This window comes from Heloderma suspectum, chromosome 16, assembly GCF_057233095.1.
Source record: "Heloderma suspectum isolate Gila_16-S chromosome 16, 16-S_ref, whole genome shotgun sequence".
NCBI lineage: Eukaryota > Metazoa > Chordata > Lepidosauria > Squamata > Helodermatidae > Heloderma > Heloderma suspectum.
The window spans coordinates 17,273,043-17,295,870 of record NC_139473.1 but is presented as its reverse complement, the minus strand read 5'-3'; the positions used below and the strand labels follow the sequence as shown (position 1 = coordinate 17,295,870).

The window sequence follows — 22,828 nt, the reverse complement described above, 5'->3', positions numbered from 1 at the left end:
AGGAGGTCATTACACTATGCTCAACATCTAAGAATCTCCTCCAGGTGCCTCCTCCAAGGGAGGCTTGAAAGGAAGCAACAAGAGAGAGTGCCTTCTCGGTGGTGGCCCCCCAATTATGGAATCGTCTCCCTGATGAGGCCTACCTGGCACCAACATTATTATCTTTTTGGCACCAGGTTAAGAGCTTTCTCTTCACTCAGGTGTTCAGCAGCATATGATGAGTTTTAATCAGGGCCTGGATCTGTCTTATGGTTTATTGCTTAAATTATTTTTAGATATATGCTGTCTCTGTGTGTGCTGTCTGTTTATATGTTTTTATGTAAATACATTTTGTAGAATGTATTTTTTAAAGGTGTTTATTCACTGTAAACTGCCCAGAGAGCTTCGGATATGGGGTGGTATAGAAATGTAATAAATAATCATAATAAAACAATTTCAAGAGGACAAATGGCTGGATGGGAAAACATTAAGTGCTCCATATGTGGTGGAGTATAACTCCTATCATCCTCCGCCAATGGCCATGCTGGCTTAGGATGATGGGGCATGTAGGCCAACACATCTGGTGGGCAACTGGGTTAAGCAGAACCTTACCAACATTGCTTCTGCCACCACACCAACCTTTTCTTCCCAGTCACGGTTTTCCAAGTCTGTTTGTCACGAAAAAGAAGTCGGGGGAAAGCAGCATGTCTGGTAATCTGTCATTGTCACTGAGTTTCTATGACTTCTTTTCTTATCCGATTCAAAGGCATTTACAACAGAGCTCATATCAACAATTCAATATCACCGTGCCACTAAAAAAAAATTAAAGTATATCATGCAGATATGAATACGCACAACATCAGAAAGGCAATGGTTGTTTTTTAATAGCTCATCAAACTATATTAGACTTCTTTGGTAAAGTGCCCTCCGAGATCATATGCCGCAAAATGGTGTCAAAACCCACCATATGTAAACATTCACAACCGGGGGGGTGGGTTCGGGGTGGGATAGAAGGACCAGAGAAACCTAATAAAATATACAGTCCATTCACTCTTCACACAATCATCTCCAAAGCAATTCTGCCTTCCCAGAACACGAATCATGTCATGAAATAACAGTCCAGTATTACAATGAACTTAACCTTTCCCAACAGCAATCCGGGTTCAAACTGGATTCTTCTGCATGGAGAATCTACTTTGTACAAAATGTTGCAGTGTGGAGAGCTTCAGTTCAGGGTCCCAGCAAGCCAGTCGGTCAACGCCCTGTTCCAGGATATTCCCAGTGGATGCTGGTGGCTCCAATGTCAGTGGGGCAGTGAATCTGCTCTGGGTCTCAGTCAGAACCATTCAAAACTCAAAAAGAGCCCCACACCTTGGATAGCTCCTTCAGAGTTCTGACTGGTTCTGACTGAAACCCAGAGCACATTCACCACCCACTGACATTGGAGCTGCCAGCCTCCACTATATATTCCATTCCACTCTGGCCTGGTTTCCATTCCCCCGTCAACATTCAGACAACACTTCTTGGCCACCGAGCACACACAGTTTTCATTGAGCCTCTTTCGGAGCCTCCGAGCTTTTCTACCTGAGCCATTTATCATGCGCTCGTCATTCCCTACTCACAGTTGTTTGTGGGTTCTTTAGACAGTGCCATGACCCTCCAGTTTCACTTCTCTTTGTAAACAACACGTTCCATGAGTTTTTAGAGCAGGGGAAATGCAGCATTTAATTGTAACAGCGAAAGAAAGCACAATTTCCTCTTGTGTATTTGCACTAGGCCACTATACCACAATGCCACCTAGAGGTTATGTAGTGGTAAATCAGGAAAGGAAATGCTCATGTAGTGTCCGGATCTCAATTCTGCAACGAAACTGAAAGCAGATACAGAAGATTAACAGCCTCATGTAGAAAAGCTCCTCCATTAGGTTTCCCCCAAAAAAAGTTTTTTTGGGGGGACTTTTGCAAACTCTGGGGTTCCCCCCAGCCTGTTGATACCTCCTGCTTGTGTGTAGGTGGTGCTGTTTTGGCTACATACGCAACAGCACTCACACCTGGACATTGGAACTAGGGCGAATGCAACAGCACACCCAGACACTTAGCCCTTTAACCGTTCCATGAAAAAATATTTACACACTCGAGAAAATTTCTTTGTAAACCACTTTTGGTCTCCTTAATCCAGACAGTAGCTCATTCTCAAACTACAAAGAGTTACCGCTGAGCGGGGGGCGGGAGGGACACTACTTTCTTAAAGTGTACACTAATCTGTAGGGAGAGAAGCTACTCTTCAGGCTGCTTCTCGTATCAGTGACTGACAGCAAAAATTAAAGCTGTACATATGTTTGAGGAGATAAAAACCTCCAGACCATTACTATGAAAGCTCAGGAAATGTTAAGCGCTCTTCTGAACAAAACAGTTCTAACCAGTTTCCTGGATGCCGGCAGTGTTTATCTGTCTCTGAGACGAACCCTCATTTTTGCGCCTGATGTAATCTACTAGCCATCTGCTCGTTTCCCCCATTCATAAAGCAACTGCTCTAGGTAAATTACAGCCTTTTCTGCTTTATTAGTTTCTAGTAAAGGAAGCATCTTCTTGATTATTAATGATTTGTGTCCCACAGCAGCACCCCAGTCCAACACTAGGTGGCAGCTCTCTGATAACGAAACTGCTTTGGAAAAACCGGCATCTAGAAACTGGGCTTGGAATAACTTGTCAGTTTGAGAATAAATCCAGCAATTTCAACACCTAGAGTTTACCAATAAAAACCAATACCTTCCCTGCATGAGGGCATGGAATGTCTCTTACAGTAACCAAGGACATTTCCTGCCACAAAATGTTACATCCTACTGGGAACAGTTCCTGCCCTTCTTATCTGCTGAACTTCACTAAATGTTCTCTTCTGCGTTACTAATGTTTCTTTTAATATTCTGTTGCTCTCACTTGCCTTTCTCCAGTTGCTGAGAAGAGGAGGCTAGAGAAACAGAAAAAGAACTACGGAGATTGTGTGTTCAAGCTTTCCCAAGACTTAAACCAACAGATAAATAAACAAAAACCCAAACCCCTTTTAAACAAGGAGTCCATACGTGTCCAAGAAGTCGGGGGCAAAAGAAGGAGCTGTACAAGGATCAAACATAGCTCAGCAATCATGCAAGGACAGACCATAACTCAGGGGTAGAAGCTCTGGTGTGCGTGCACAGGGTCCCAGGTTCAATTCTCAGCTTTCCTAGATGAAAGAAAGCGGTAGCAGGTGATGGGGAAAGAGAGCTGCAGGGAATGGGATTTATTCTTTTGCACTAGGCTTGATAGGAAGATCTATGGGGGGGGCAGTCTCCAAAGGCATGCTGTTGCTTTGCGGGACTGACAAGCCTCTATGGAGGGAGAGGAAACATACCTCAGTGATAATTCACTTGTAATCCACCCAGAGAACATTAGTAATTGGGTGGATTAGAAACTTAATAAATAAATAAATAAAAGAAAAGAACACCTGTATTATTTTGTCAAGTCCAGTGCTGTTTATTGTTTATGATGTTGTATTTTGTTCTTTTAAATATTTGTATTGAATTTTATATTTTTAACTGTGTTTTAAAATGGTGTTTTAGTTTTTTAACTGCTTGGAATCCGACTGGGGAAGTTTACTTAACAGGCAGATTAGAAATGTACTAAATAAATAAATATTGCATGCACAAGGTCCCAGGTTCAGTCTCCAGCATCTCCAGTTTAAAGGGTCAAGTAGAAGGTGATGGAAAAGCCCTTCCCCGACTACCTCTGGAATGTGCTCCCTGAAAGCTTCTCCAAAATGGCATGTAGTCCTCAGGCTGAAAGAGATTCGATACCCCTGCCATTATAGCTGTACATAATCCCCAGGACTGAAAAATTTGGGCCCATAACATTGGGTAAGGGAGTGCTGTGGCTATTCATGGAGACAGAAATACCCTTTGCGTGCCCCCTTCTTTATTATTTTCATCTTATCTGCCAGAGCCAATGCTTTCGAAAGAGGTTCTGGAGACGACACCGGGCTTAAAGTACACTTGGCTTATTTCATCCTTTCAGCTCAGGAGATAGATTTCTAACCACCTTCCCCCATCACTTTCAGCATCTGGTGGCATTACAGGGCATGGTGACCCAGATGAGCGTAAACATGCCGTAGGAGTTCTCCTATTCCTATATCAAAACTCCCCCACCACCGCCACCTTTGCTTGTTTGAATATTCAGATTTATCTCCATTGCCAAATTTGTCAGAATGTCTGGGAATTTCAGGATAAACTTATCAATTCAAAGTTGGTAGTTTGTTCATTTATAGGGGGGATGGACAAGCATTTTTCTGACAAGGGCCGCATTCCCTTATGGGTAATCTATCAAGGGCCACATGCCAACAGTGGGCAGTTCCATTCCACAATGGGCAGGATTTCCCTCTCTCTCTCTCTCCTGGACACCCCCTGCTCTCTCTCTTGCTCACTCTCAGATACCCCCTTCTCTCTCTGTCCTGGAAACCCCCTTCTCTCTCTCTCTCTTGGACACCCCCTTCTCTCTCTCTCCCTCTCTCTCACACACGCTTTTTCTCCCTCTCCTTCCCTCTCTCCCCACCCAGAGGACTGCCAGGGCTGGGAACAATCACTCCTGCCAGAGATCTGAACTGATTGCATACAGAGGGCAATAGAAATTGGGCTGCGGGCTGCAGGTTGCCAATCCCTGCGTTTTCTTTTCCATTATTAAAGCTATAAAGTCACAGTTATAAAGTTAGCACGCACCCCGAATTTTCCTTCGGCTCTTTCGGCAGCTGTTGCTAAGAGAATACACAGCTGTTATATTTAAATTCTGAGGGGATGTGAAAGCCCGCGAGGTATAGTGGTGACAGTGTCGGATTAAGACTGGGAAGACCCAGGTTCGAATCTCTATACTCAGCCATAAGGCTCACTGGGGAACCTTGGGTCAGACCTTCTCTCTTAATGTTACCTGCTTCATGGCTTGTTGAGAGGGCAGAGGAGAACAGACAGAGGAAGCTGCCCAGTGGAGGCTGGTGGCTGTGATGTCAGTGGGGCAGTGAATCCTGTCCGAGTTTCAGGAAGAACCAGTCAGAACTCTAAAGGAGCTCTCCAAGGTCCCAATCGAAGCAGAGATGTGGAGGTCTTAAAAGCTGTGACAGAAATGGAGAAGAAAGGCGTAAAACACCCCAGGGGGAGAAAGTCATCATTATATTATGTGAGTAATCTTTTGTGATTTGCTCTGATGTGAACAAGGGTGAAAAATGACAAGATTTCTCCCCCACGCAACCATCGTTTCATGTATTTGTTTTTCTGATTACTCCCTCACTCTTTTTGTGTGTGTCTTATAAAATGTCTCATGAGCTTCCTGGAGCTAAATTGAGAGGATTTGGGGTTTCCGTTACCCAGGAAAGTGAAAATATATATATATATATATATATATATATATATATAGTGGCAGAGCATGAGGATATTATTTAAAGAGAATGCACAAAGAAGAAAAGTTGGTTTGCATTTACCCATTCATCATTTGATGGCTGCAACATCCGGGGATGAGTGTGAATGAACATCACATGTGTGAATGAGCACCATGGAAAGAACATCCATACCACCTCACAGGCAATGCTTCTAAGTGCTGTCTGTTCATATGATTTAGGGCGCAATCCTATGCATGTTTAGACAGGAGAAGATATACAATCCTATGCATGTTTAGACAGAAAAAAGCCTACAATCCTATGCATGTTTAGGCAGAAAAAAGACCTACAATCCTATGCATGTTTAGATGGAAAAAAGGCCTACCATCCTATGCATGTTTAGATACACATACACACACACACACATACACAAAAGGCCTACGTAGCTGGCTGGGGCATGCTGGGAGTTGTAAGCCTTTTTCCTGCCTAAACATGAATAGGATTGCACCTTTATTTATGTATTACTTATTTAAGTATTAATAACTGCCCTTCTGCATGCATGGATCTCGAGCATCATGGGTGAGAGTTTGGATGTGACCCTCTCATCTCTCTCCCAGACTGCAATCCTTTCTCTTTCTCACCGAGAGCTTAACGGGAGGCATTGAGAACCACAGGGACTCTTTCTGTGTAGGCCCATTCTAAGATCTCTTTCCCAGTCATTCATAGGGGCGAGCAACCTCTGGATGTTGTTGGACTCCAGCTCCCATCAGCCCCAGGCAGGTCATGCATGCACATTCTTTCCCAGCAGAACCAGGCTGCCCACAGCATGCCAGACAGTTGGGGAAAACCAGCAGAATTTCTGCAGTGGTGGCAACAATGGGGAAGGCCAGAGAAATGCCATTGGAGGGTCACATGATGGCCACAGGTTGTCCACCCCTGCTCTAGAGAGTGACAGAACCTTCAGAACCAGCATATATACATACATATGCAACTTTTCATTGTGCATTTACTTTGAGCACATGCTGAGGGATGAACATAATCAGGAGCTGAGTGATGAACATAAATCTCGCTCTTTGGGGTTTTCAGAAGTTGGCTGGCATGCGGTTAATCAAACTCGCAACCCTCCCAGTTCTTACTCGGTCTGTCCCTCCCAGGATCTTACAGTCCTATTATCCTGCTCTCCCTACGGCAGCTTCTACCTTCTCTGATTTCTCTCAGGTATTTAAATGGATCCACACCCAGCTTCGCCCTTTTTACTAATAGTTGCACATATACAATTAATCAAACTCATCCGGAGCCTGTAAACCTTTTCTGAGAAACATAATCCCAAGGACAGAATGTCACCAAGCTAGAAGAAGCCAAAAAAGTTACCTTAGGAAAGAAGAATTTGTATCCACCCAAACGTGCCCTAGTATTATTCCAGCCTGTGAGCAAGAAGGGAAAAGACAATGGGCCCACAGAGGGATAACAGAGATGGGGCAAACTCTGTGGGGTGCGTCAGCTCCCCCGGTAACATTGGCCCCCGTCTTCCTTCGTCTCCCCGCCCTCAGTTGTCTCCCCTCTGTCCAAACGTCAGTTGGTGCTTGTCCTTTGGCTTATCAGAGGGATTGCCTTCTCCTGAACAATCCTCCCTGCACCTCAAAATCCTCCGGTGTAGGTTTGCTGAAATTTGACCTGCAGGGATGTGGAGCCGGTATTTCTTGGTAGAGCACAGGTAGTAACGAGTCAGCTACCTCATGCCTTCCCCAAATTGGGCAGGCCCCAAATCTGAGCCAGTTTCAGCCTCTCCTGGACAAGATTAGTCTGGCCACAGCGATCTATGCTCGTCCTGTTTGGATTGCTCCCATGCGCCGTACGTGGGGCTGCCTTTTGGAGGCCGCTCGGCCATGGCAGTGGCCAAATTATTGACCGAGGAACCAGGGCCGGAGTGAGGCAGCGGATACTGCAGTGGGGAGGGGTTGGGGGGCAGAGCTGCCCTGCACCCCCTAAGCTGGTCTTCTGGCCTCAAGTTCACCAGAGGACGCTGTTCCCCTGCCAGCACTGAAGTAAAAGTCAACTGATTCTGTGTGCTAAGGGGGAGCACGCCATGTTATCCTTTGCCCAAGGCAACAAAACGTCTTGGGCCAGCCCTGCTTGGATGAATCCGTCAGATCCAAGCTAGGGTGGCCACGTGTCCTCTATTATAGACAACAGTCCTCTATTTGAAGGGCTGTCAGGGGGCTGACCTCTGTTTTGAAGGTGGTGGAATATACTGCCACGATTTCATAGAATCATAGATTCATAGGGTTGGAAGGGGCCTGTGAGACCATCGAGACCAACCCCCTGCTCAGTGCAGGAAGTCTGATTCCCAGGCGGTCTCCCATCCAAGTACTAACCAGGGCTGACCCTGCTTAGCTTCTGAGATCAGACGAGATCAGGCACATCCAGCGCTCTGCTCACTCCTCCGTTTGAAGGGCTGTCCAGGCCAAGACCGGTTTCAAGATAAAGAACCATCACAGAATATTGTATTGTTGGGAAATTCTAGTATTGATCAGGTTGTTGGTATTTTGGTATTGTATATTTCATTTATAAAGATAAAATAAATAAAAATATATTCCAAAAAAAGAGAGAGATGAAGAACGATCACAAGGAAGAGCCTTGAAGACGTCCATCAACAGCACCTGGATAAGAGACTGGTAGGGTTTAGTTTAAATCACTTTTCGTATCATTTCAACCCTTCAGTTTGGGTCCTACACTCTGGAGCAAGGGTGGGGAACCTGTGGCCAGGGCCAGCCCTGCCACCATGAGGCAGTGTGAAGCAGCTGCCTCAGGCGGCAAATGCTGGGAGGCGGCAGCAAGGTGCTGGCAGAGAGTCCTGTGTGCCTGCTCTGCACCCCCTACACCAGCCTGCGGTACTCAGGTGCAGTGGAAGATGGTGTCCCATCATCTGTGTTGAAGACAGATTCATCTGCAAGTCCAGTCGGCTTTTGTGCCCAGGATAGGAGGGGATGCCCTCTTGTTCTTCACCCTAGACAGCAAAATATATTGGTCAGGCCTTGCAGACTGTATTGGACCTATATTGGACTTCTATTTAAAGTATAAAAATTATTTCTAACTTTGCACCTATTCCTTGTTGTTGTTGTTCAGTCGTTAGCAAATGCAAATAATATGCAAACAGGCAGGTGCATGCCCCTTTTCTTTTGGAAATTCACAAGCGGCCACCCTAGTTTTCAACAGTCCTGAGATATCCGAACTTGCTGCCAATTCATTTCTGGCAAGATAAGATATTTCTAATTTTAGTTTTAGTTTTTGGAAGGTGTATACAACATTTTAACCTGATGGTAAACATGGCTGGCTTTGTTGGGTGGGTTCATGATTGTCCTTAGCTGTCATGATTTTCTTTTTTAAAAAAGTGTGTTATTGAACTGTACTTTCATATATTCTACTGTTGCTTTTATGCATTTTATCTTTAGGATGCTGCCTTGAGTATTTGTTTAGGATGGCAAGTCATAAATCCATTAAGGGTGCAATCCTATGCATGCTTAGACAGAAGAAAGTCCTACAACACCCAGCAAGGCTGGCTGGCACATGCTGGGAGTTATAGAACTTTTTTTCTGTCTTAACATGCATAAGATTGCGCCCTGAAGCATTTATCTACACGCGCGCGCACACGCACGATGTACATCAGCAGTGCAATATTAATAATAATACATCATATTTTCTTAGGACCACTGAGAAAATTGAGGGGGTGTCTTTTGTATAGAGCATTTGTGCACTACCTGTTCTCTGCCCCTTCACCCGTCACCTGCTCTCATCTCAGGTGGCTTTCAAATATGGCAAGAAATACACACTGCCGATACAATCCATCTGACAAGGAATTAAATGTTCTCACTCCAATCCTGTAGGCTTCAGATATATCTTCTGCCAACTTTTCCTCTCTTGATTCCTCCAGTCATCTTTGCCACCATTGCTGCCCTCTCCTTTGGCAATCTCTCCTTCTCTATCACTCCTTGACCCCTGAAGATCATGGTGATGGGACTGATCTTCTCCTTCCAAATTCTGCCTGTTCAACACCTTCCATTCCTCTGTTTCTTGGTCTCTGAAGTTCATCCTGGATGACTCCATCACAAGACATTTTGGTGTTTGAGGCAAAGGACAAGATGGGCCTCCTCTCATTCCATGTACAAAAGCTGACTGGACTGGTAGTTGAACCTTGTTTCAACACTGGTGATGGGACAGCGTCCTTCATCATACCTGAAGGCAGCAGGCTAGCTTAGGGCACTCAGGACAGGCTACATGGCCCACCACTCTCTATTACAACACCTTGCTGCCACCTTCCAGCATCTGTCACCTGAGGTGACTGCCTCACTCTGCCTTACAGTAGGGCCAGCCCTGCTACATCCTCCTTTTGTCTCAATGTGTCAAGGGCTCCTTGGCGGCCTCTTTCAGTCTAATCCAGTAGCCAAGTCCAGACACAGACAAAGGGATTCTTTTCAAAGCTTTATTCCTTTTTTACAACTTAACTGTACTGTTAGCAACTAGCTATGAGCAGCAGAGTACCTATGCCCTAAGTTGGAACAGTTGGTCCCCGTTTGAAGGAGAACTGAAGGAGAAGCAGACCCTGAACTTATGGGCTAGGGAGAGTCCCTCCCCTTTTCCCTTCGATCCTTTGGGCGCAACCGTTGTTTGCGCGCCAACCGGGCACTACGCCTCCTTTCCGCACCCTCCATTTGGCACCGCTCCCTGCGTCAGCGTTGTGCGTCCAGCAAGTCTTCTTCCCACGCTCTCTCACTCCCGGGTCCGCTATCTATGTCAGGAATGCCGGTGGGAGGAATCTCTGCCAGCTGTTGGCCCTGGGGAGGATGAGCGCGCTCCTCTCCCAGGAGCGGCTGCTCCACCTCAGAATCAGAACTACTCTGGGATTCTATGGGCTCAGTGTCCACCCTGACACAATGTTGCTGTTTTTTTTTCATCTCTCAATTTCCACCTGAGGGCACAATTAAATATGGCACTAGGAGATCCATGATAGAATCTGCTGCTGTTTAAAAAAACTCTCTTAGCAGCCATGTTGGAATCTGACCAGGGGTCCAGATGCTTTTATTGTGCAATCGCCCTACCTCATTCATGGATGTTACAGGGGGTCCCGACATCATTGCCTTCCATTTGTAGCCCTCCCGTGATTCCCCGCTGCTCTTCTGTCTTTTTTTCTTACCAGAAAAAAAAATCTGTTAAGGAAGAGGAGACGCAATCGGTGCATGAGGACCTTCCGACCGGGAGGGATAGCAGCCTTCCATCTGGGCGCATGCCAGGATTGCTGCGCTGGTGGAGAGATCTTCATCTTTCTCCCCAGCCTTTTCCACCCATGTGGCAACTGCATTGTCTGCTTTGCCCCATGAAGCAAATCGCAGCTTCAGGAAAACAGCAGCATTTAATCAGGAAAGCGGTGCAGGGGGAAAGGATTCACTTTCGGTCAGCACCGCAGTCTCGATTGTATTCCAGGGAGGGGGTAATCTTACAGCTACTATGGAACGTTTTAAAAACAGCAGGAAATCCAAACACACATCTTCTGACGTCACATCGAGTTTCATCTTCAGATCTTGATGCTTGGGCCCGCCTTCGTACTTTCTGGCTACACCCGCACCCGGGTCTTTGATGATTTCAACACTCCTGTTGCTAATCAGTTTGGCCCCGTTCCCTCCCTCCTCCTCTCTGTAACTTCCACCTACATCCTCCACCTTTGGATTGTCTCCCAAATACATCCATTGCCTTGGGCAGTCTCTTAATCTTGTCTCCTCCAAGAATTGCTCCGTCTCCAACCTCTCCACTGGGAAATTCTGTTTCCGGCCATCCCCTGATCTCTTTCAACACTGCACACAGCCCATCTGGCCACCCTATCCCAGATTCCCTGCACCCTAGATCAGGGATTTGCTGGTTTATTTATAACCCGCCTTGGCGCTCAAGGCAGCTAACAATACAATCCAGATTAAAAACAAAATCTTAATTAAAACTGAACATAAAAACAAATAAATTTGAAACAGAACAATACAAGAAATAGACAGCACCCAACCAATTAAAAAAAACACCCTTCAGCAATAGATCAGTTTATATGCCAAAGGCCTGCCTGAATGAAAATGTCTTCATGGCTGTTCACACAACACACTAACCCACACTCAGTGGTTGAGTGTGGTTTGTTGTTGAACCATGGGTTGTTTGTTAAACCATGGGTTAGTGTGTTGTCTGAACACAGGACATTTTCAGCAGGGTGGCTTGTTAACCACGCAGGGTGGCTTGTTAACCACCCTGAACAACCCAACAACCTCTAGGTGGCTTGCTCAAGAAAAATAAGCCACACTGTATGGTTAACAAGCCACCCTGTGGAAAATGTCCTGGGTTCAGACAACATGGTAACCCACTCTGACTGCCAGCAGAAGGACAGCAGGGAGGGGGGCCAAGCTAGCCTCCCTTGCCAGGTTGTTCCAGGGTCTGGGAGCAGCCACTGAGAAGCCCCTCTCTCACATCCCCACCAAACATGCCTCCAACGGCAGTGGGACTGAGAGAAGGACCTCCCCTGAAGATCTTAAAACCTAGGCAGGCTCAGGCTGAAGGGCAGGAGGTCAATTGGGATGTGCTGGTAGAGCTCTGGTGTGATTCACAGTAGACAGTGCTTGCTCCAGGGTTTTGAGGGCCCTTGGGGAAGACCCCCTCCATGGGCTCAGTGAGTCTACTGTCTCACCGCCATTGCCACCAGCTGATCTTTCTCCTCCTCTTCCTCATCATTGCTACCACTTGCTTGCTGGACAGGCAGAGAGCCAGGGAGCAAGGAGGCCGTGGCATCTCCTGCACCTCCTCTCACCACCAGCAATCTCTGGGCCAGAGTGAGGGGCAGGTGAACAAGCTGGTGGTAATGGTAAAGGGGAAAAGCAACCCCAGGGGATCTTGCCAGTGGGCCCCTGCTGGGCTGTGGGCTCCCGGCCGTTGCCCATCCTTACCTACCCTGGCAGTAGATCAGCAACAGCATAAACCATTGTCTCCCAATTGTTTATGATTTTTTTTATTTATAATACTTTTATACCGCTTAACAAACTGAAATGAAACCCTTAAGCAGTTCACATGAAAAATACAATATAGGAGATAAAATCATAAATAATTACAAAGATTAAAAGCATTACAATAAAATGACAATAAAACCGGGCAGCGACATAATCCATTGCAGGTTAGGGAAAGCCTGTCTGCACAAATGTCTTTTCAAGAGGCATTTAAGACCTGCCACCATTTGTGCTTTGTGAACCACGGGTGGGAAAGTGTTCCAAAGGACAGGTGCCACCACTGAGAAGGCCCCGCTTATGTGCTCCTACCTGGTGACGTTCCATTGGTTGCAGAATGGCCAGAAAAGCCTTCTCGGAAGTCTGGCATTGACTGGGTATATACAGAAGAAGGTGGCCAGCTAGGTATCCTGGTCCTGAGTCATTCAGGGTTTTGTATGTCAACAATAATACCTTGAATATGTCAGAGCTCAGTAGCTCATTGGCAGTCAGTGGCATTCTTTTAACATAGGTGTGATATGTGGATATCTAGAAGTTGGTGATGGGCACTCCAAACCACTGAGGTCACCTGTGCCTCCAGTGACAGAGATGGATCCAGAAGCACCCCTAAATGATGTACCCATTCCTTCAGAGGGAGTGCAACCCCATCCAGAACAGGTAAACAACCCAATCCCCGCACATGGGGCCTGCCTACACATAGGGTGCCTGTTTTGTTAGGATTCTGCTTCAGTTTATTGGCCCTCATCCAGCCCATAACTGCATCCAGGCATCGGTTCAGAACGTGCACAGCCTCTCACGATTCAGATGTCACAGAGAAATAGAGCTGGGTGTCATCAGCATACTAGTGACACCTTGACCAAAATGTCCTAATGACTGCTCCCAATGGCTTCGTATAGGTGTTAAATAACAGTGGGGACAAAATATTGCCCTGCGGCACCCCACAGTTCAACTGCCAGGGGGCCGAGGCACAGTCACCCAAAGTTATTCCCTGGAACTGACCCTGTAAGTAAGAGCCAAACCACTCTAAAACAGTATCCTCAGTTCCCAGGTCACAGAGCCAGTCCAGAAGGATACCATGGTCAACAGTATCAAAAGCTGCTGAGAGATGGAGAAGGAGCAACAGGTCATTTTCTCCTTGCCCCTCTCTTGAAGAAGGTCATTCAAGAGGGCAACCAAGGCTGGTTCTGTCCCAAAACTGGGCTGAAGTTTTTCCTGATCTTCAGCCAAAATCTGGCTTCCTGTCACTTGAGCCCATTCTTCCGTGTCCTGCTCTCTTGGATGATTGAGAAGAGATCCAGGCCTTCCTCTCTGGGACAACCTTTCAAGGACTTGAAGAGAACTACCCTATCTCCCCTCAGTCTTCTCTTCTCAAGGGCATCTCTCATGCCCAGTTCCTTCAGTCTCTCCTCACAGGGCTTTGTTTCCAGTCCCCTGATCATCTTTGTTGCCCTCCTCTGAACCCTCTCCAGTTTGTCTGCATCCTTCTTAAAATGTGGTGCCCAGAACTGGACACAGTACTCCAGATGAGGCCTAACCAGTGCTGAGTAGAGGGGAACTAGTACTTCCTGGGATTTGGAAGCTATGCTTCTATTAATGCAGCCCAAAATAGCATTTGCCTTTTTTCCAGCCACATCACGTTGTTGGCTCATATTCAGCTTGTGATCTACAACAATTCCAAGATCTTTCTCACTTGTAGTGTTGTTGAGCCACGTATCCCCCATCTTGTAACTGTGCATTTGGTTTCTTTTTCCTAGGTGCAGAACTTGGCATTTATCCCTATTAAATGTCATTCTGTTGTTTTCCTTCTTCCTATAGACACTTGGTATTAGGGCCAGGCAGACCTCCCTGGTGACAGTGTCATGGAAGACTTGGAGGATGCACCAGTCAAGAAACTAAGGAAGAACTTTATTGTCTCTCAAAGAACAAAACAGTGACAAGAAACACACCAGACTCCACTGAGATACAACTAAGTCCAGTGCCACCTACAGACTAAATTATATAATGACACGATCCACAGGAGAGGCATTTCTGAAGTTGGCACCACTACTGACAAAGCCCTGCTCCTTATAGACATCTGTCCCCAGAAGCTGGTATCCCATGTCTTTGCACATGGAGTTTCCATTTAGGTGTTGACAGACCTATCCATAAACTTATTTTATCCCTTTTAAAGACATCCCCACCACATGTTGCAGCCAGGAATTCCATAAATCAATGATGCATTGTCAAGGAAGTGCTAGCTTTTCCCTACTTCTGCCATGTCCTGAAGCAGTTATGTGATCTGGCTCTTAGTCTATTTGTAACAGAAGGTTTCTTACAGAGGAAGCACATATGCCACGTCTCATCGTCTGTGTGGTTTTGGTCCCATCCCTGGCAGATGATAGAAAGTATGGATGGACTTTTCCTAAACATCTGGTGGAAACATGTTCTATGTGCAGGACATCAGCCAAGAATCTCAGGGCCTCATTAGCTGAATGAATGACAATGATGGGGGTTCCTTAGATGATCCAGGATAAGAGAGTGAGGGAGAAGCAACAAAGCAACTTCTGAGGTATTCTCATTGAGTGGTGAGGACAATAATTTAGTTTATGTAAATGCCATCGAAGTATATGGCACTTTACAGAGTTAAGCAGAACTATGACGGGACCCTGCCTTCAAGAGCATACAGTAGGAAGTGAGAAAGACTGCGTACACAAACATCTATAATTTATTTTGGGTTGCTTTGACTTAGGCTGTTTTGACAGGGATGATTTGACTTGGACTCCTGCATTGAGCAGGGGTTGGACTCGAGGGTCTTATAGGCCCCTTCCAACACTACTTTTCTATGATTCTGTGATTCTACTGTTGCAGTGAGCCAGCTGTAAAAGTCTAGTTCCATATTGGATGAATGCACTATCTTCGCCTCTGAATTGCATTCCATGCAAACTTGTCCTCACCGTGAACAGTTCTGACTGGCTGGCCCTGATGTCAATCATAAAGTGTCATCCTTCCCTTCTCAGAGCTGTTTTCAAGTGTATTAAAATGAGGTGACGATTATATATTGTTGTAATTGTATTTGTTAAATAATTAATAAGTAAAAAGTGGTACCAAGCAAATGTCTTTGTGGCTAAATTTTCTAGGGCTGCTTGGGAGGAGGGAGTGAGGTGGGTGGGACAGCCATCTTGGAGCAGGGGAAAGAGGAAGAAGCCATCAGCATTCATTTCCTGTGTCACTGGAGGAGCAAAAGCAGTGTGTTAAGGGAGAGGGTTTCAGGCACTATAATGGGAAATAAAGAAATACATATAATTACAGATGGGCTGCACTAAGTATTTCCACCAAATTGCACCACCTTTTTCCTAGAAACTCTGACCCCAGCCAATCAGGGATCATGACATCATGATGGTACCTGGCCAATCAGGTCTGGTGACTTCATGATGTCACCAAAATGACAGCAATGCTTCCTGTACTCACTCTTATTCAGTGGACAACTTCATCCTCTTCTGCAGACACAAGAAGCTTTCATAAGAAGCATCCCTCTTTCAGTTCCTTCCTAAATATTTATTTCATTTTATTTATTTACTAGATGTATATACCACTTACCATATTTAGAAATTATCTCTCAGAGGTACCAATATAGCTGACCAAGAGATATGGGACATGCACCCCTCTCTGTAAAAATTCTGACCGTGCCTTCTGTGCATGAAATTGACTCTTAAATGCTCTCTACTTCAGCCATGGAGCAAACAGACAGAAGCCGCAGCCAGGCAGCCAGACAAATGGGCCAGGTAGGTGCTCACCAGTTGCAGAAGGTGGTTGCCAGAGTCCCTCCCCACCTCTGCCATGGAATAAAAGCCCAATTGTTGCCTGGCTTGTGCTAGAAAGTCAGGAAATCCATCCTTTGCTCCAGAAGAGAATTTCCAAACGCGACACATGGACACTTTGGAAAAGCTCTCAGGGGCCGCATTGGTGGGTGTGGTTGAAGGCGCAAGAGGGCATGGACAAAAAAGCACCTTTTAGCTTTAAGCTCTGGCTGCCAGTAACTCAGCCTTAGGAGAGGCATTTCAACTTTTAGAATTGAGAAAAGCCGCAGGAAAGCTGGGAAACCACCAAATGATCGGTGCTTGTGGAAAGGGGGTGGTGCCTGGGGAAGGAGGTGTGGCCATCTGGGAAACCCTGGGACCAGGTGGGCTGGACTTGGCCCCGGGCCTGAGATACTGCACGCTGGCCTATACCTATTAGCCCAATGATACAGAGACCCACATTATCGCCAACACCAACACCCACAAATTCCGTACTTGCACTTGTCCGGTCTTCTTTGTTTATTTATTTTCTTTCTTTCCTTAAAATATTTATGCCCCGCCCTATCTCATTAAGATGGTCAGGAATGAATCTGAGCGTGGGGAGATGTCTGGCAGCTCAGATTCAGAATCAGAACAGCGCGAACAGAGGGAGGCATCCTCCCTAGTCAGCCTAGATATGGTGAGACTTTCTTTCCAAGACGTTGATACACAGATGGCCCAGCCTGAACGGCTCCCCCATTCCTCCCCCATGAGGACTCAGAGTCTGGAGGAGGAGGAGAGCGAGGGGCGTGACTTGAGGGATGCTAGGGTCCGTTGCAGAGCGAAGCGGGAAAAGTTAGGGGCAGGGCTCAGACGCTCTGCCATGTTGGCCACCCGTGGAAGCCACTCTGCCATGTTGGCCACCCGTGGAAGCCAACGTAGGAGGGAGCCACCCTAAGGGAGGGGCATCTCTGCAAAGCAAGTCTGGCTGAGAAGTTCATGCGCAGACTGCTGGCAACATCTCTAACTCCCACTTCATCTCCTTTATTGATACTTGTAGATGTGTGGATTAGCTGTTTCACTGCAGGCTGAGAGATTCCTAGAATCTGCATTTGTAAAGAAGCTGGCCATTAACTAATAAAGTAGTGTAGCTCAAAGCCCTGTTTCCTGGAGTGTGTTGATGATTGCGAGGGGAGAGGACAAAGGAACGTGACAAAGATCTCAGGGCGGCGTACAGATAAAATCAATTTAAACAGTATAAAACAATAAATAATTTAAACAGCTAAAACATATTAAACCATTAAACAAGCTAATAACAATTAAAATCTAAAACAATAAAAACAGTTGAAACAGTGTGCTACTTTAGGGAATGCATTTAGCTCTCAAAGGCTTTGGTAAAAAGCCAGGTTTTTACTTGGCGCTGAAATGAAACCAGTTTCTGTGTCAATCAGGCCTCCAAGAGGAAGGCATTCCACAACCGGGGTGCCACAGCACAGAAGGCCCTCTCCCGCATCCCACCATAGTGTCTGTCTCGCACTAGTGGGACGCAGAGGAGGGCCCCTCCAACACATCTCAGTCCTTGGTCAGGCATATATAGGGAGAGGCACTCCCTCAAATATTGAGGACTCAAGCCGCTTAGGGCTGTAAACGTCATCACCAGAACCTTGAATTCTGACTGGGAGCGTATTGGAAGCCAGTGCAATTCCTTTGAAACTGGTGTTATATGATCTTTATGTGATGTTCCGGTCAGTAGTCTAGCTGCTGCATTTTGCACTAGCTGCAACTTCCGAGTTGTCTTCAGGAAAAACTTCCTGACTGTCTGTGTTAGAGCAATACGACAATGGAACCAATCACCTGGGGAGGCGGTGGGCTCTCCCACGCTGGAGGCGTTCAAGACGAGGCTGGACAGCCACCTGTTGGGGATGCTCTGACTTGGATTCCTGCATTGAGCAGGGGTTGGACTCGATGGTCTTGTAGGCCCCTTCCAGCCCTGCTATTCTATGATTCCATGATTCAAGGGCAGCCCCACACAAAGGCATTGCAGTAGTCTAATCGGGAAGTTACCACTGCATGTACTACTGTGGCTAGGTTATCCCTGTCTTGTTGCTTCCTTCCTGCTCCCTTCGCACAACCAGCTCCAGCTATCTCTGGTCCCGGCGGGTGGATGGACCCATTAATTTCCACGGCTTTAGGCCTGCCAGTTCTCATTCTCACATCTTTGATAGAATCAATCAGATTAGGTAAGCTTATCCATCCTATCAGAAACCATCAGCCTGCCCCCCCCCACTTGTGGCAGGAAGAGCTCTCCACAACCAGGTACATTGCTCCAAGTGCCGCATGTGGTCTTCTGTGGTACCCCTCTAGGAGTCTCTGCCCTGCTTTCTTCCCCCACCAGCCTGGCACAGTATAGGTGTTATTTCTTTATTATTTTATTTATTTCATTTTTATCTCACCTTTTTTCCTCCTTAAGGAACTCAGGGCAGCACACATAATTCTCCTCCTCTCCATTTTATCCTCACAACAGCAACCCTGTGAGGTGGGTTGGGCCGAGAGTCTGTGAATGGCCCAAAGTCACCCAGGGAGCTTCCATGGCCAAGTGGGAACTAGAACCCGGATCTCCTGACTCCCAGTCCAACACTCTAGCCACTACACCACACTGGCGTGTGTAATCCTCTCCGGAAGGCCTACTATATCCTCAAATATCATCCAATCCTGACCGGGGGGGGGGAGTTATAGCCATTTTTGGATTTCCCATGACACTCAATGGGATGCATGAAACATCAGATGTCCGAACCTCAGCTCAGGTTTGGATCCGAGTGAAAGCAGGCTGACTCCGAATCAATCTGAGCAGAAGCGGGCCATTTTCCAAAACACTGAAATGGGGTCTGAATTTCATGCACATCCCTCAAGTGTGTCCATGCACATCCCTCGAATGTGGACATCCCCCCAAGGAAGTCCATGTGTCTTTATAGAAGCTCTTTTGACTTGCCCTGGAACTCCTCAAAATGCTCGGCCTGGATAAGAAGAGCCTCCAAATTCAGCTCAAGATTTCCCTTTAGGCAAGGCACAGGGGGCAGTTTAGGGTGAAGGTAGATGCTGAGAGCCACGGAGCAGACGCCTGTTCCCTTTCACACGTGTAGAGGACTCCGAGGGCTCGGTACAAACATCTGTCTTCATCAGGTCAGTTGGCTTAAGCTGAAGGCTTGAGGCCACGAGGTTCCCGGATCCGGCTTCACACTGGACACACCCTTGCTGGATCAGGGTGTGTCTTTTCCCAGGAAAGGCACCAATTCTGAAGCCGCTTGGCCCTTATCGAATGAATGAGGCTGCCTCTGGTCTTGTTAAAGTTTTTAAAAACCACATGCCGAATTTTTATTGCCGCACTAGATTTTCTTTGTTTGCCGAAGCCCCACCCAACTACTTGCACACACCTGCATAAGTCTATAATTTTTATTCATGAATCATCCATGCCCTCGGATCACGCCCGAGTGCCTTTAAGGAATCAGCAAAACTATTTAATGCAGGTTTCCTTTTTTCAAATTTTATTTATATTATTACTGTTATTATTATCCACAATATCTGTTATTGTTATCCACCCCCGCTACCCAGTCTTCTGTCTCTTTTTTCTCAACTGTCAGTCACCATTGCATGCCCGGTGAGCACGATCGGACCTCATTGGGTTTTTGCGGGGGGGGGGGGATCCTAAAGATATTTCTCACTTATGGAAAATTTGAGAGTTCCCCTAAAGGGCTGCTGATGCCTCCCTCTTGTGTATGGGTGGTGCCGTTTTGGTGACATAATGATTGGCACACACCACCTGAACATTAGAAATAGAGGGAATGATAATAGTAATGGTAGCAGTAGTAGTAATGCGGATATTTCTATTATTGCCTTCTGATGTTGTTGGTTCTTGGCCTACAGATGTTTTGCGTTTCTTCTCTGTATGGTACTCCTTGCTATGCTCTTTTACCTTTCAACTCTCCCCATAACTGAGCCCTATCCGAGCAGCCCTGTGGTGGGAATGCTGCCCCACCAGTAGGCTTGGTCCAGTCTCAGTAGAGGCTTCATCTTTGGAAGTTGCCCTGGAACTAATCTGGCCAGTCATACCTAGGAACAGTTACCTTCTTTTGTATAAGAAGAAACAGAACTTGACTCACACCTAAACAAAAGACAAAAACTGTGATGGCACAACCACTGGAATCCAGCTGAAGCAACGTTCTCATGTCCTGGGGGAGGAAAGAGCTCACGCCTGGCTCGAGGCTGATGTACGCTGTCAGCCGCCTGTTGTGGGGAAGGACTGTACCACTTCAGCCTTGCATGGCAATCCAGGATTGAAGGCCACACCCCGAAAGGAGGCTGAGGATTCTGGGATTCTGGGAGGGCACCAGGCTGGGGAAGGCTGTATGAGCATTTTGGGGAGGAGGTTCTAGCAGGGCTAGCCCAAGGTCTGAAGGGCTCCTCTGCAAAGTGCCCTCTGACAAGCCTCCTCTGGTGCTGGTAGGCAGTGGCAGCACAGGGCAGCTGTGTTAGAGAGCAGCCATTTTAACTTCCCACAATGCCTAGGGTGGCTAGGGATGTCTGTCACCAGGAAACCTGGCACTCTCAGGGCTTGCTGGATTTCCGTGGTGCCACCAACTTGGCTTGCATTTGTGAGCCAAGCTGTGGGTTTTTCCCAAAGTCCGGGAACTTTTTCTGTTTTTTTCCCTTTTTATGTGCGTAAATACAAATTTGTGCAAATTGCTATCACAATTTGCATAATTTATGCACATTTCAGCCCTGATTTTCATAGTTTGTGCAAATTTCAGGCCCAATTTGTTCGAATTTCAACACTAATTTTCATAATTTGTGCACATTTCAGCCCTAATTTGCATAGTTTGTACAAGTCGCAGCTGCAATTTGTGCAAATCACACAAATTACAGCTGAAATTTGCACAAATTACACCAATTTCTACTTACGCAAATTGAAAAACCTCAGAAAATCCACGAATTGGCCCGACCTGATACATGGCATTGGGCCAGCCCACAGGGAAACAAGCCAAAGTCCAGGGGGCTGAGCTGATGAAAACTCGGTGAGCTCTACCCCCTGGACAGATTCCTGTGAGATCCCTAAGGATGGCTGCTTACACATCACCAAAAAAAGAGGAAATGCGTCACCCAAAAAAGAGTTTAAAAGAGGACACAGATTTCCCTAAAATTTGCATTTGCTGATTTAGATGTATAGATGCAGATCTAGAAATATTGACTATCTTTTCAATTGAGATACAGTGCAGCTCACAATAGTCAGGAGATGGTGGCTAGCCGATCTGTGTTCCTATTCCTCAGTCTGCTCTCTCGGTGCTGATGGGCAGCTTTGAGGCCCCTTGCCTGCTCTCTCTTCTTCTAGATCTTTAAACTGGACTTGGACCAGACAGCCTTTCAAAGAGAGAATGCCTTCAAATAGAGGGGTGCCCTCTGTAAAGCAGGACACAAGGCCACTCTAACATGGCCACGTCACCCCATATCATTATGGGAAATGGTGACACCCCAGGCTCAGATGCTCTTTAACAGAGGAGCCCAGGTGTCCTGGTGTCCGCAGTGGGCTCTGTTGCGGCACTGTGACTTCACCAGCTGCCTGAGCATTCCACGCGCTGATGCCACGTCTGGATTCTAACCACGGCCTTTCCCTGATGTGCTAGATTGCTATGGGCAGAGAGGGCCTTTTTCTGATGGGGGCACATTGAAACATACAATTACTCAGCATGTGTGTCAGAGACAAATTGCTTAGCACTGCCCAATAAAACGCAGGGAGCAACCTTATGGTGAAGCAAAATGAAGCAGGTGCCGTTTTCCTGCCTCCATCTTTGGAGTCTAAAAATAATGTGTGATGAAGCACACTGTTACAAATGCTTATTTCTTTGTTTGTAATCTTGTTTGCTGGCATTTTAAGATGAGCAGAGGGCTGTTGTCATTGACATCCATCAGGAAGCTATTGTCTCTTTTAAACAAGAACAGAACAGACAAGGGGAAACTCCTGACTCCAGTGCCACCTATTGACTAAACCCTGTAATGACATTATCCACCCAGCCATCTTGCCACCTTGGCAATGCTGACCCCGGGATTTGGGAGGGGCTTGGGCACAGCACCCTCAGAAGGGGTGGGACATGCCAACAGAATTCTCTTAGGTGGCATCTGGTCTTCCAGGATACTTCATGCAATGTAGAAATGGTAGGACTGTTAGGGCAGTGAGCCCTGTGCCAGCCTTGGGGACCTAGCAAATGCTCAACCTTTCCATCTTTTGGAACTGGCCCTTCTCTTCAGTTCATGTGTAAACATGTTTGTGACCAGCTCTGATCCCAGCCCAATATAATGGCCACTCAGAGGGTAGAGTTCTACCATTCCAGAACCCACAGTCATATAGAGGAATATTTCTTTGCTCTTTCTGGTGCAGGTAGGTAATTTTAGACTCTGGACTTAATCATCTTATGTAGGAGGGTTTAAATCAGGAATGAGGAACCTTTAAATCAGGAATGAGGAACCTTTAAATCAGGAATGAGGAACCTCAGACCTGGGGGCCAAATCCTGCCTTCCCAGCTGCCAACTCCGGCCCGTCCCCTTTCCGCCAACCACCAATCATTTGGTACTTTCCCAGCTTTTGTGCCATTTTTCCCCATTCCAAACGGTTGAAATTACGGATGCTGGAGA

General features: G+C 46.6%; 1 long non-coding RNA gene across 1 annotated transcript in view; it reads right to left on the bottom strand.

The window, feature by feature from the left end:
• Positions 1 to 839: 839 nt before the first annotated feature.
• LOC146334999 (uncharacterized) overlaps positions 840 to 22,828 on the bottom strand; it is a 41,445-nt gene continuing 19,456 nt past the window's right edge. Inside the window, exons 3-4 of the long non-coding RNA XR_014786164.1 lie at positions 4,929 to 5,109; positions 840 to 1,849 (exon numbers count right to left, since the gene is read on the bottom strand). This is a non-coding gene — a long non-coding RNA (uncharacterized LOC146334999). The remainder of the gene's footprint in view (positions 1,850 to 4,928; positions 5,110 to 22,828) is intronic.